General features: G+C 38.4%; 1 pseudogene; it reads left to right on the top strand.

The window, feature by feature from the left end:
• Positions 1–3979: 3979 nt before the first annotated feature.
• LOC150065406 (histone H3.3A-like) lies at positions 3980–4461 on the top strand (annotated as a pseudogene).
• The last annotated feature ends 8271 nt before the right edge of the window (positions 4462–12732 follow it).

Genomic DNA, 12732 nt, shown 5'->3' with positions numbered 1-12732 from the left:
CTCACGTGTTTGAAAAATGGCCTTGAGCAAAAAACACTAAAGGGCCATGACAAGACCTTTAATTCAAGCCCCAAGAAGAGAAGGAACAGTAGGGGGAGGAGGAGGAGGAGAAGAAAAGAAGTGATGCATCTATAATCAAAATACTATGGGAATGAGACAGAAGAATATGTGATGTTGATGGGAGACTGAGGAAGACAAAACTCCTTCCACGTCAGGATATCATGATTCCAGGAAGAGATAAATTCGGAAGTGAGAAAGCTTATCTGGAATTAGGTACCTGAGGATGGTTGAGAGCAGATTGCCTGTCGGAATGATAGGAAATGAGCCATTATCTGTAGATAAGCAGCACTTGAGAAAGTTCTACATAAAGCAAAGCTAAGTCATCATTTTTCTGGATCTCTGACTCATCAGTGTGTAGAGATATTGTCCCACTCTGTATAACAAGCAGCCTTTGTCTAGGAGAAAGAAATGATACCATCGGCCAAATTAAACTCGTCTGTTATGACTGGCTTTTGTGGGAGGATCAGGCAGCTTTTACCAGTACTGACACAAAGTAAAAATTAAAAAAATAAAGAAGCAAGTAAGTATGCAAAAAGTAGGAGATATCTTAAAGTAGTTCAATTCAAATTAAGCAACAGACAGATGAAAAATAATGGTTTACTAGTTTTCTCAACAACTGGTACTGAATTATCCATATTTTGAAAAGAAGAGAAACAAAAAGAACAGCACTGACTGGCACTATATGTGAAAATTTTATTCATATACCTATGATTCTACAGATAAAACTATTGAATTTTTAGGGGAAAACATGGAGATATCTTATTGATTTACTTGTAAGCAAATGTGAATTATATCATGTACTGTATAACTGTAAGATAGGAAACAGGAAGGGTCAATACTAAATGAATTAACTGATATAAAGTTTTATAACTGAGTAAATCAGACGAGTGGATTCCTATGGGGAGGTGAAAGTAGAGCTTTAATAGGAAATAGCCTGATTAATATTTCTTGGATGAGACTAATATTTTGTATTTTGGCATGGATTTGAGTCAAACAGATGTATAGATTTTTTTCAAAGTCCCACTGATGTATACAGCAAAATTTCACATTGCATACAATTTTATTCAGAAAACCGGATAATTATTAATCTTGTTTAATGATAAGTATGTTCATTGCAATATTCACTGCAATATTTCTTTCAACTTTGATATATGGCATTTTTCATCAGATTAACATAGAAAATGCAACTCCTTGTCTTCCCCTGGGATAGACAGAAGTCGAAAGTAATAGTTTAGTTTCATATGTCTTAGCAGACAACCCTGAAGCAATAGCCACCCACTTACGTTCTCTACCCTTAAAGGAGAAATGAAGTCACTGGGTGGGGAGATGTGAGTTAATTAGAGGCTGCTTGCCACTCCCTATTCCAGCTCAGTGCCTTGGGGCCCAGGACTAGCAATAACCAAAACAAAGGTTCTTACTGGGCTGTGAGCAATGAGCAGAAGGAGCACGGAGTAGAAGAATCAGGCCCTTGTGGACAGCTAATGCTTACAAATCCTGGGAACAGGTTTTTACTAAATGACCAACATACCCAAGCTAATAGGAATCTAAAGGCAGCAAAGATCTTACTGATCAAGAAATATTGTGGTCTGTTGCTGTTTTCTTTAGTCATCAGGTTATCCATTCATTCTCTTATTTCTCAAATAATAAATTGCACAGGTGTATTATTTAGAAAATTACAAAGCATAATTACTATATCCTCCTTACTTCATTAATTTCCTTATCTATATTAGTTTGTATTACTGAAAAATGATCAACTCTCCAGTAATATAAGCCAAAGTAGGAGTCATTTCTGGTCATTTCTGTCTTGTATCAATTTGTACCTCTGTTGTCATCCCTGGTAGCCAATGCCAGTGTCCTCTTCTTACTTGGGTTGGATTGTTGCATGAGTCTCTTTACTGATGTTTTAGTTTTTCTGTTTTAAAAAAGTTCTTTATTTGGCTGGGTGCCATTGACTTAATGCTATAATCCTAGTTACTTAGGAGGCAGAGATCTGAGGATCATGGTTGAAAGCCAGTCCAGGCAGGAAAATCCATTAAACTACTCAGAAAAAGCTGGAAGTGGTGTTTTGGTTCAAGTTAGTATATTGCTATCCTTGAGTATTAAGAAGCTCCTGTACCATGCTCAGGCATTGAGTTCAACAAAAACTTTGTTCTATCATTTTACTTTATTATTTTTTTACCAGCATAGTTTGTGCGTTAGACTTTCATTCACGTGCTTATGAAGTACTTTGATCAATTTTGCCCCTTTGCTATTATTGTTTCTTAACTCACTTGCTGCTTACTCTTTTTTCTTTTTTAAAGAAGTTTTAAGAAAGAAGAGCGGCTAACTGATCCCTTTGCAGAGATATTTTTTATTCTTCACATATAGTTGTAGTGTGTGTAATATGCTTAAAATCTTGCATTGTTTTCTCTGTGAGCTTTACCAATGGAATTCTGTTGATAGATTTTAAGGTGGCTTTGTAGCCCTGTCCCAACTCTACAAAGCATCCCCTTTCTGCCCTTCCTGGACCACGTACTTGTCTTTTAAAGACTTTCATAAGCAACACTATGTCTGCAATGTTCTTCCTGCTTTCTATGCCCAATCCATTCTTGTTCTTAAACAGCAGGAAACATTACTGCTTCAGAAAGACTTTTCTGAACACTACATTTACATTGTTCTTTATTAATCAGTAATAAAAGTAAAGATGCTAATATATAGAATTCATAATGTATTTTTTGTTTTTTTAATTTTTTAAATATATTTTTATTGTAATTAATAGAAGGGTTACATTATATTTGCCAGATAGAAAGTGCATTAATTCACATACATTGATACCCTTTCTCATGTCTTGGTCTCCATTTCCCTCCCCCCCACACCCACCCCTCATTTTGTTTTCCCCCCTTCCCTATCCAATTTCAAATAACCAAATACAAATATATCCAATATATCAGATAACAAAGTGAGATCTCTTAGTTATCTCATAATGTATTTTTTATTTATTTTTCTTTTTTTATTGTAATTAATAAAAGGGTTACATGATATTTGCCAGATAGAAGGTGCATTAATTCACATATATTGATACCCTTTCACATGTCTTGGTCCCCATTACCCTCATAATGTATTTTTTAAAACAAGGGATCTTCTCATTAGTGAAATATCTGAGCCACTGTTTCAAAATTTTGGCAAGTAAGTCAAAACAAAATGATTGGCAGGAATTTATTTTTGGGTTAAGTTGAATAAGGTTTTCTTTTTAAATAAAGTTTTCTATATGTAGAACTAGAATATTAAAAATTGAAGGAATGATTGAGGTAGTTCAATTGAATGTATTTGTTATGTGGAAAAAGAAATAAATTATAAATTCATTTACCAATAGGAACACCTGGTCACACACTGCACGGTATCTTGTAGTCCAGTGTTCTTTCTTATTCTTCCTTCACTTTCCATTGCACAGTTCACTCTCAAAATGGGAACATATCTATTTCCCTCAGATGATGTTTCCAAATAATTCAATGTGTGTCTTAGTCTTTTCTAATTTACTTTTTCCCTTTCTGTACTTACCAAGCTACAATCCAAACTGTATCTACTATTTTTTTTCTTACCCAGTTGTTAAAGAAATATTTAACCAGCTGTGTATTAGCATGAAAATAACCCCACACTAAAAAAAGAAGTTGTTACGCAAAGGTGCCATAACTCTCCACGAGTAATCAAGCAATGGTACTGAGAGCTATAAAGCCAACTGGTTCCCTGGTTCCCTGGTGCCAATGGCAACAGAGTCAAAACCTCCAGATGGCCCTACTGGCTGTTGTGTTTCACAACAGACTGAATGATATATGTCTGTAAATAGCAGGAGTGAAATGTTAGATTTCTGATTTGAAGTTCAACTAGGCAATTTTAACGAGGAACATGTAAATCCACTACAGACACAGAAGAGGGGTGAGGAAGGCCGCTCTGCGCCATGGCTCACACCGAGCAGACGGCCCGCAAGTCCACCGGAGGGAAGGCGCCCCGGAAGCAGCTGGCCACGAAGGCCACGTGCCCTCCATTGGAGGGGTGAAGAAGCCGCATCGCTACAGGCCTGGTACTGTGGCGCTTCGTGAAATTAGACGCTACCAGAAGTCCACGGAGCTTCTGATCCGCAAGCTCCCTTTCCAGCGTCTGGTGCGAGAAATTGCTCAGGACTTCAAAACAGACCTGCGCTTCCAGAGTGCAGCTATTGGTGCTTTGCAGGAGGCAAGTGAGGCCTATCTTGTTGGCCTTTTTGAAGATACCAACCTGTGTGCTATCCATGCCAAACGTGTCACAATTATGCCAGAAGATATCCAGCTAGCACGCCGCATTCGTGGGGAGCGTGCTGAAGACCCACTAAGATGGGAAGCACTTCATTCTCTTAAGTTTTTTCCCCCCTTTTCTTGTTATCAGTAGTTCTGAATGTTAGAGTTTTTGGGGGTTTTTTGTTTGTTTTTCCTTTCCTCCCATGGGGTCAAAAGGTACCTATGTATATGATTGCCAGTGGTAAAATAGGGGACAGAAATCAGGTATTGGCAGTTTTTCCATTTTCATTTGTGTGTGAATTTTTAATATAACTGTGGGGTTATAAAGCATTACTGCAAGTCAATATGTTTCAGTGAACAAGTTTCAGCAGTTCAACTTTATAACAATTATAAATAAACCTATTAAATTTTTCTGGACAATGCCAGCATTTGGATTTTTTTTAAATAAGTAAATTTCTTACTGATGGCAACTAAATGGTGTTTGTAGCATTTTTATCATACAGTAGATTCCCTCCATCACTCTACTTTTCTGAGTTGTCCTACATGCAAGTATGTTTTTAATGTTGTCTGTCTTCTGTGCTGTTCCTGTAAGTTTGCTATTAAAATACATTAAACTAAAAAAAAAAAAAGAGTCTCAGGTCCTTTTGTGGTTGGGCTATCTTTGAATCATGATCCACAGATCTCAGCCTCTTGAGCTTGCTAGGAATTACAGGAGCTAGGAGCCACCTCACCCACCATCATGTTGTTTTTCTAAGACAAGTTGTCATTGTCAGGTAGGCATCCTATTTTTTAAATTAATTATTTTTTTAACAGGTAGAAAAACATATGTGCGATGGGGTGCTGAAGTGAGGGTCTAGGGGGTCTATGAGAATCTCCATTCCTTGCTTTCTTGTATTTATTTTGAGTTTTTGCCAGTTCAAGGCTTGAACTCCTGGCCTGGGTACTGTCCTTGGGCTTTCTCAAGGCTAGCACTCTACCACTGGAGCCATAGCACCACTTCTGGCTTTTTCTGGGTATGTGGTACCAAGGAATTGAACCCAAGGTTTCATGTATGCTAGACAAGCCCTTTACCACTAGGCCACACTCCTGGCCCATCCATTCCTTACTTTCAACTTTGAAAGTGTCTAGGTGGCTAGAAAGGAACTTGTGGAAGCCGGGTATCCCATGTCATTTCCTTTCTGAAGAGGCCAGGAGGCCAGATGGCAACAGTCAATTTTGAATTCGGGACTTGATGTAGCCTGTGTCTGCCTTTGAAGCTGCAGATACTCTGCAACGTGAATTATCTCTTCTTATAGTTTACCAGAGTAAGCGAAGAAAGAAGGGAAAAGTTCACCTTTATTTTTGAAAGCCATCTGTCTATATTTTAGTCAAAATGACTTGATTATTTTTCATCTTGCATTCTTAAATTGATGAATGAGAAAACCTAATTTGACATAGAACTCGAGGGGTTGTTTTTGAAACATGATTTCTTTATTAAAGAGAGAAACAACACTGTATGAAATAACAGAAGGAAATGTGATTCAATATAAAAATTAAAACTGCAATTAAATATACAACTTTGATTATGTGACCAAAATATTGGGACAATTAAACCTTAAATAAGCTTAAAATTTCTATTCTTACTTTCATTGCCTACAGGTATCATGTGTAATGCATTTCATTTTAGAGTTTGAACAGGAGCAGATAGAATTTGGGAAGGTGGAACAATGACCTTTGTCACATAGCCCTGGTTTTCCTGTTTAATGTGCCTGTGCTTTTGTGTATGGCATTTTATCCTGTGGTCCATTCTTCTTCTGCCAAAGCTGCAAATTGAAATTGATTATCCATACCTGCCTTCAGGAACAGCCTAAAAGGCATTTTCATTACTTTCTATATCCTTAATGTAACTTTACATAGGATATGTTAGGAAGGAAAAAATCATTAGTACCTGTTATCCTTTCCTAACACAGATTAGCTTGCTAATCAGTTTACTAAAATAACTTCAGAAAAACAAAACAATATAAAGCCACAATTAAATGTAGCTACTACTAAGTATTCAGTGGCAACACTTTGACAATAACTTTGAGCTTATGTTAGTTTTCACTTTATTTCTAAATGCACCAAACATGATGAACATTTTTATTTTTTGCCTGTCCTAGGGCTTGACCTCAGGGCCTGGGGGCTGTCCCTGAGCTACTTTTGATCAAGGCTAGCCTACCATTTGAGCCACATGTCACTTCCAGTTGTTTTATGATTAACTGGAGATAAGGGTCTCATATACTTTCCTGGCTTGGGGTCACTTCAAACTGCGATCCTCAGATCTCAGCCTCCTGAGTAGCTAGAATTACAGGATGAGCCCTCAGTACCCGGTGACATGGGCATTTGAAATTTCTCAAAATAATTAGACAAAGCACTGTTATTTTACTGTAGAAGTTATTACAGTGATACACATACAGCATTCTTGCCCGAATGTCTAGGGAAATGATAGCATAAAGCTACAACGTTTTCCTTTGCTTTAGTGGTGGTAAAGGTATTCTACAGCTATGGTGCTGATTACTGGCTGAGTTAGTTTATCCTCAGCATGCCTATGACTACCTGAATGTAAGAAACACGGCAGGTGTTCAAATATTCTCACATTCTCTTTCTTCCAATCTCTATAACCTAGGCCATCATAGTCCCTTTCTTGGATTGTTCCATGAGTTTCTTTACTGACGATCCTTTGGAACAGGTCCTTGAGTTTTTCTACTGTTTCATTATGTGTGTGTTTCTCATAGAGGGTCCCATTATTAATCATACTTAAGGAGAATCACGTATTTATAGAATCTGATAAATGGCTTGCTATGCTGGTCCCATGAGACCTGAGCTGTGATTGATAGGACTCCACTTATAGATGCTCTGTAAGAGGAAGAAAGTAGAGGTAACCTATGGTATAGTGACCACAGCTATGGTGCGAGGAGCCAGTTATCTTTTTAGGATTCTGAATTGGAAAAGGATAAAATGAGTTCATAGTGGAAACAGAAGAAAGAAAGAAAAACACAATTCTATGATGTGGTACCAGTTACATAAGGAAAATTGGTATGCTGAAATTCTGAGGTAAATTACAAAGAAGTAGAAACTAGGAGATAAGGAACTATAGGAGTAGACACACACACACACACACACACACACACACACACACACACACACACACACAAAAGATTAGAGAATTCTGAGATCTGTATAATGAAAATGGCTTAGTGTTTCCTGAAAGAAAAAAAATGCAGGGAAGCCAGTCATTCCTGTAGTTGCATAAGTCATGAATGGCTTCCATGCCTTGGGACAATTTCTTTGTGAACTACTTACTTGTAATAGATGAAGACAAATATGGTATTTAACCAAGAGAAACCTATTAGTGGCTAGGGTGCTAGTTGCTCACACTTGTAACTCTAGCTACTCAGGAAGCTGGGATCTGAGGACAGAGGTTTGAAGCTGGCACCGGAAGGAAAGTCCAGGCTACTCTTATCTCCAATGGACTACTACAAAGTGAGAAGTGGATCTGTGGCTCAACCAGTAGAGTGTTAGCCTTGAGTAGGAAAACTTAGAGATAACAATCAAGCCCTGAGTTCAAGTCCCAGGACTGGCACACACACACACACACACACACACACACACACACACACACACACACACACACACACACACACACGCACACACACACCACAAAAATCAAAATCAGAAAACCTCATTTTCTCAGAGTAAAGCAAGTCAGAGTTAGAATCAAGGAGGGGCTTCACTACAGGGAGGCATTCCCTGTGGAGGCTCTAGGGAGGATCCTTGAGGCCTTTTGAAGCCTCCTTTACCTCCCGCAGCTTCAGGAATCCCTTGTGGTGTGCACCCCAATCCAATCTCAGCTTCCACCTTTGCATAGTCTTATTAGTGTCTGTGTCCAATCTCTCTCTTATTAACTATTCTCATATGGAATGTAGATTTTCTTTTAACTTCTCTTTCTTTCCCTCCCTCCCTTCCTCCCTCCCTCCCTCCCTCCCTCCCACTCTTCCTTTCTCCCTTCCTTTGTTCCTACCTTCCTTCCTCCTCACCTCCCTCTCCCTCTGCCTCTCCCTCTCTCGTTTTACCAGTCCTGGGGCTTGAACTCAGGGCCTGGGCACTGTCCTTGAACTTTCTCAAGCACTCTACCACTTGAAACACAGCACCACTTGGGTCTTTTCTGTGTATGTGGTGCCAAGGGCTTCGTGCATGCTAAGCAAGCACTCTATCACTAGGCCCGTTTCTTTGTGGTAAAATACACATAACGTGAAATTTAATATCTTAACCATTTTATGGATATAGTTCAGAAGCAATTAAGTGTACTCATGATGTTTTGCAACTATCATCAACATTTAGACTTTTTTCAGGATTATCTTTTTTCACATTTTTTAAAGCAAGTTAGTTTTATTTGACATGTCAACATAAGAATACAATATACCTTGATCAGGCTCGCTCTGTCATTCGCCTTGCCCCTTCCCAAATCAGTCTCAGAATGCTTGTTTAATTTCCACACATGAACATAAAATATTATGAGCACATTCACCCTCCTTAACTCTCTCGGTTCATCCTTTTTCTGCTATCATTCTCTCTCTAAGGACCTGATTTACATTCCCATTATTCTCTCTCTCCTCCCCCTGACTTTTTCTTTACTGTGAGCCATTTCTTTAAAGAGGGCCTACTGGGGTATTTGAAAGAGGCAATTGCTGTACTTTAATCTGATTGACCCTGTCGCTTTCTCTCGCTTTCCCTAGCCTCACTATCCTTTATTATTCATGAGTGAGTTTCAGCTATTTTGTTTTATTTTGTTGTTTTTTTTTTGTACATCATGGAGCTTGAACTCAGGGCCTGGGTGCTGTCCCCAGGCTTTTTTGCTCAAGGCAGCTCCCTACCACTTTGAATTACACCCCCTACTTCCTGGTTTCTTAATTGGGATAATGGAGGAAAGAATCTCATGGATTTTCCTGGCTGGGCTGGCTTCCTGCTTGGCTGGATCACAGGGGCGAGCCACAAAAAAGGCAAGCATTCAGCTTACATTTTGTTTTTCTATCTTCATTCACAGATGGACTGTACTGTTGATCTTCTAATTTTCTCTCTTCTCCTCTACTCTCTAATCCTCTCAAATACTCCTACAATTACAAATATGTAATATGTGGGTATATCTATATGTGTATGTATGTCTCTATGATCCCCCTGTGTGTTTACAGATATGCATCCACATAGATGTACATCCACATAGGTCATAATCTGGCTTATGTTTCTTCGTTTTCCCTGCAAATTCTATAGTTTTGTTCTTTTCATGGCTTAATAATACTCCATGTGAGTGTGAATGTGATCCCATTTTTGTGACCTTTTTCAGAAGGTGTGGGGCAGCTCAGCTGCTGTGAATTGGGCAACAATGAACATGTGTATGCAAGCGTCTTTATCTTATCCTAACAGTCATTCAGAGGTACGTCTAGGAATGGTGTTAGTGGGTTGTGTGGGCATTCTACTCTCAGCTGTTTGAAGAGCTTCCATATTGATTTTCCATAATGGTTACATTAGTTTATGTTCCCACCAACAGTGTGTACATGTTCCTTTTCCCTTTCATCCTCACCAGAATGTGTTGTTTGTATTCTTTTTGTTTTGTTTTGTTTTTTATTGTAATTAGTGAAAGGGTTACATGATATTTGCCAGATAGAAGGTGCATTAATTCACATACATTGATACCCTTTCACATGTCTTGGTACCCATTTCCCTCCCCCCCCCCCACCCGTTGTTTGTATTCTTAATGATAGTCATTCTTGCCAGGGTGAGATAAAAATCTCAATGCTGTTTTGATTTAAAATTCTTCTATGGCCAGAAATGTTGACTATCCCTTCATGAATTTACTGGCTATTCATAACTTTGGAAGAATTATCTCTGCAGTTCATTTGCTCATTTATAAAGTGGATTGTTGATTCTTTGGAATTTTAGGTTTTTGAGCCTTCTATCTATTCTGGTTGGCAATTCATTGTTCAATATATAAATGGCAAAGATCGTCCATTATTAGCTTGATGCAATCTCAAAAGCATCTGTGCAGAGATAATAGCTGAGGAAGAAGAAAGAGGACAGGACTGTAGAAGGTAAGAAGAACAGAAGGCAATGAGGATAACTTTAATCCAAATATGTTAAGCATGTGTGTGAAAATGTCACAATGATGCCCATTAGTCCATATTAATATGTGCCGATAAAACTGGAAACAAAGAAACAAAATCACATATCAGTCCTGGGATTGGTGTGACAAAGCCTGTAGTCCAGGCTACTCTGGAGGCTTGGACAGGAGCAACACGGGTACAAAGCCAGCTTGAACTACACAGTAAGATCCAGAATTAAAATAAAAATTTAAGGAGGAGTGGTGTCTGGGCATATGGCTCAGTAGTAGAGCACTTGCCTAATATGTGTGCACCTTAGTACTGGGTTTAATGTGAAGGAGGTAGAGGAGGAAGAGGCGGAGGAGGAGGAGGAGGAGGAGAGGGAGGAGGAAGAGGAGGATAACAACAACAATAACAACTTGTTCTGCTCTCATAGATTAATACATCTGGGAAAATATTTTTAGCAAATAGGTCAGCATTTATATTCTGAGGAGTACTAGATTCTGAAGAATAAAATGCAGATGTATCTTTTGGAGATATTATCAACCAACCACAAAATTCATGTGACTGTTTGGAACAAATCTTTCTGAAAAATAAATATGTGTGACAGACATTTATTTTTCAAGGTGAGCCTTCAGCAATGAAAGGAAAAGAAAATACACGCAAAAAAAGGGAAATTTAGGGCCTCCTCCCTGCAGGTCAAGGTCCCACTGTGGATATAGTGACAGTGGGGAAAGAAAGAGGCTCATACTTTAGTTAGGGCACGACACTGATTCCTGAGTAACCCCCAAGTATCATGTTCACAGATACAATTTCCAGAAAAGAAGATGCCAGAAACTAGTAGCACCACTGCTGCCTTGCAATAATTTACATGTAATTCATCCAATAAACATTTATTGATAGTTTTCAAGAGCCTGTGTTTCCAGGTTATAGAACTGAAAAACGATGTCCCTTCCAGCAGTAGTGTGAAAGGTGTGAGTGCATGCGCACATCCAAGTGCATACACATGTACACACACACACACACATTTCAGCTGTGCAGGAAGAAAGCACTTAGGACAGTGAGAGCCTGGGAGCAGGTAAGGCTAGAAGGATTGCATCTGATAAGGAGAATCAGTTTGTTGGATGATTTTTGGAGAAAAGGCCCACCATAGCTGGAGAGCCTTTAGGGATCACATGGAAGCAAATAACAACTTTGTTCAAAGGAATACAACTCTATCACTTGTTCTTAATCCCAGCTATGCTTTGTAGTTGTATTTTTTTTGTTAAAATCTGGTGAATATCTCAAAGAAACAGTTCATGGGTTGTATTTTAGTAACAATCACTTAATCAGTCTTTTAAAAAGAATTTCAGTGTACATATATCTGAGACTATATCTGACTATATCTGAGAATATGGCACGGTAATTTGATGTACATATGTAAGTATAATAATCAAGTGGTGATAATTAGCATTCTGATATCCTTAAGATTTTGTTATTTCCTGTTGGGAAAATTCAAACTCATTTTTTCCTAGTTCTTCATGATACATAAATAATTATGTGGACTTTCATCTTACTATGTGAAGCTATTTTATACTGGCTTTCCATGTTTGGGCAGCTTGTTGCTAACTTAATCTTAGGTTTTTAAAACATGGTTCAATTAAATTTCCTATCTAGTTATGGCTCAATTTTGGTAGGTTATATGTATCAAGAAATGTATTGGTGTATTCTACTTTGTCCAATTTGTTGGCAAATAGTTGTTCCTAATTTCATGTAAGATCTGATGTTTTTTTGTGTTATCTATTATGATTCATCTGTTTTTTGTATCTTGGTTAATCTATGTTTGCTGATTTTGTTTCTCTTTTCATTAAAAAAAAATAAAAAAACCTTTTCTTGGCAGTCCTGTGGCTTAAACTCAGGGCTTGGCACTGACCTTGAGTTCTTTTGCTCAAGGTTAACACTATGTCACTTGAGCCACAGCACCACTTTTGGCTTTTTCTGTCTGTATGGTACTGAAGAATCAAGCCCTGGGCGTCATGCACGCACTTTACCATTAGGCTGTGCTCCCAGCCCCATAATTATTCTTTTATATCTGCTTTTTAGTTTCAGGAGAAATAATTCTTCCTCTTTTTTCTTTCCTCCTTCTGTCACTCCCTCCTCCTTCCCTTTCTCTTCCTCCTACTCTGTCCCTTCCTTCCTTTCTCCCTCCTTTCCTTCCTCCCTCCCCTCTTTCTGTCTTGCTTATTGCCATAAATTTCCCTTTCAGCCATTATTATTTTTTTCCCAGTCATGGAACTTGAACTCTGGGCCTGTGTGCTGTCCCTGAGCTC

This window comes from Megascapheus bottae, chromosome 3 (assembly GCF_031878675.1).
Source record: "Megascapheus bottae isolate mThoBot1 chromosome 3, mThoBot2.hap1, whole genome shotgun sequence".
In the NCBI taxonomy this organism is placed as follows: Eukaryota; Metazoa; Chordata; class Mammalia; order Rodentia; family Geomyidae; genus Megascapheus; species Megascapheus bottae.
This window is presented reverse-complemented; position numbering and strand designations above follow the sequence as displayed.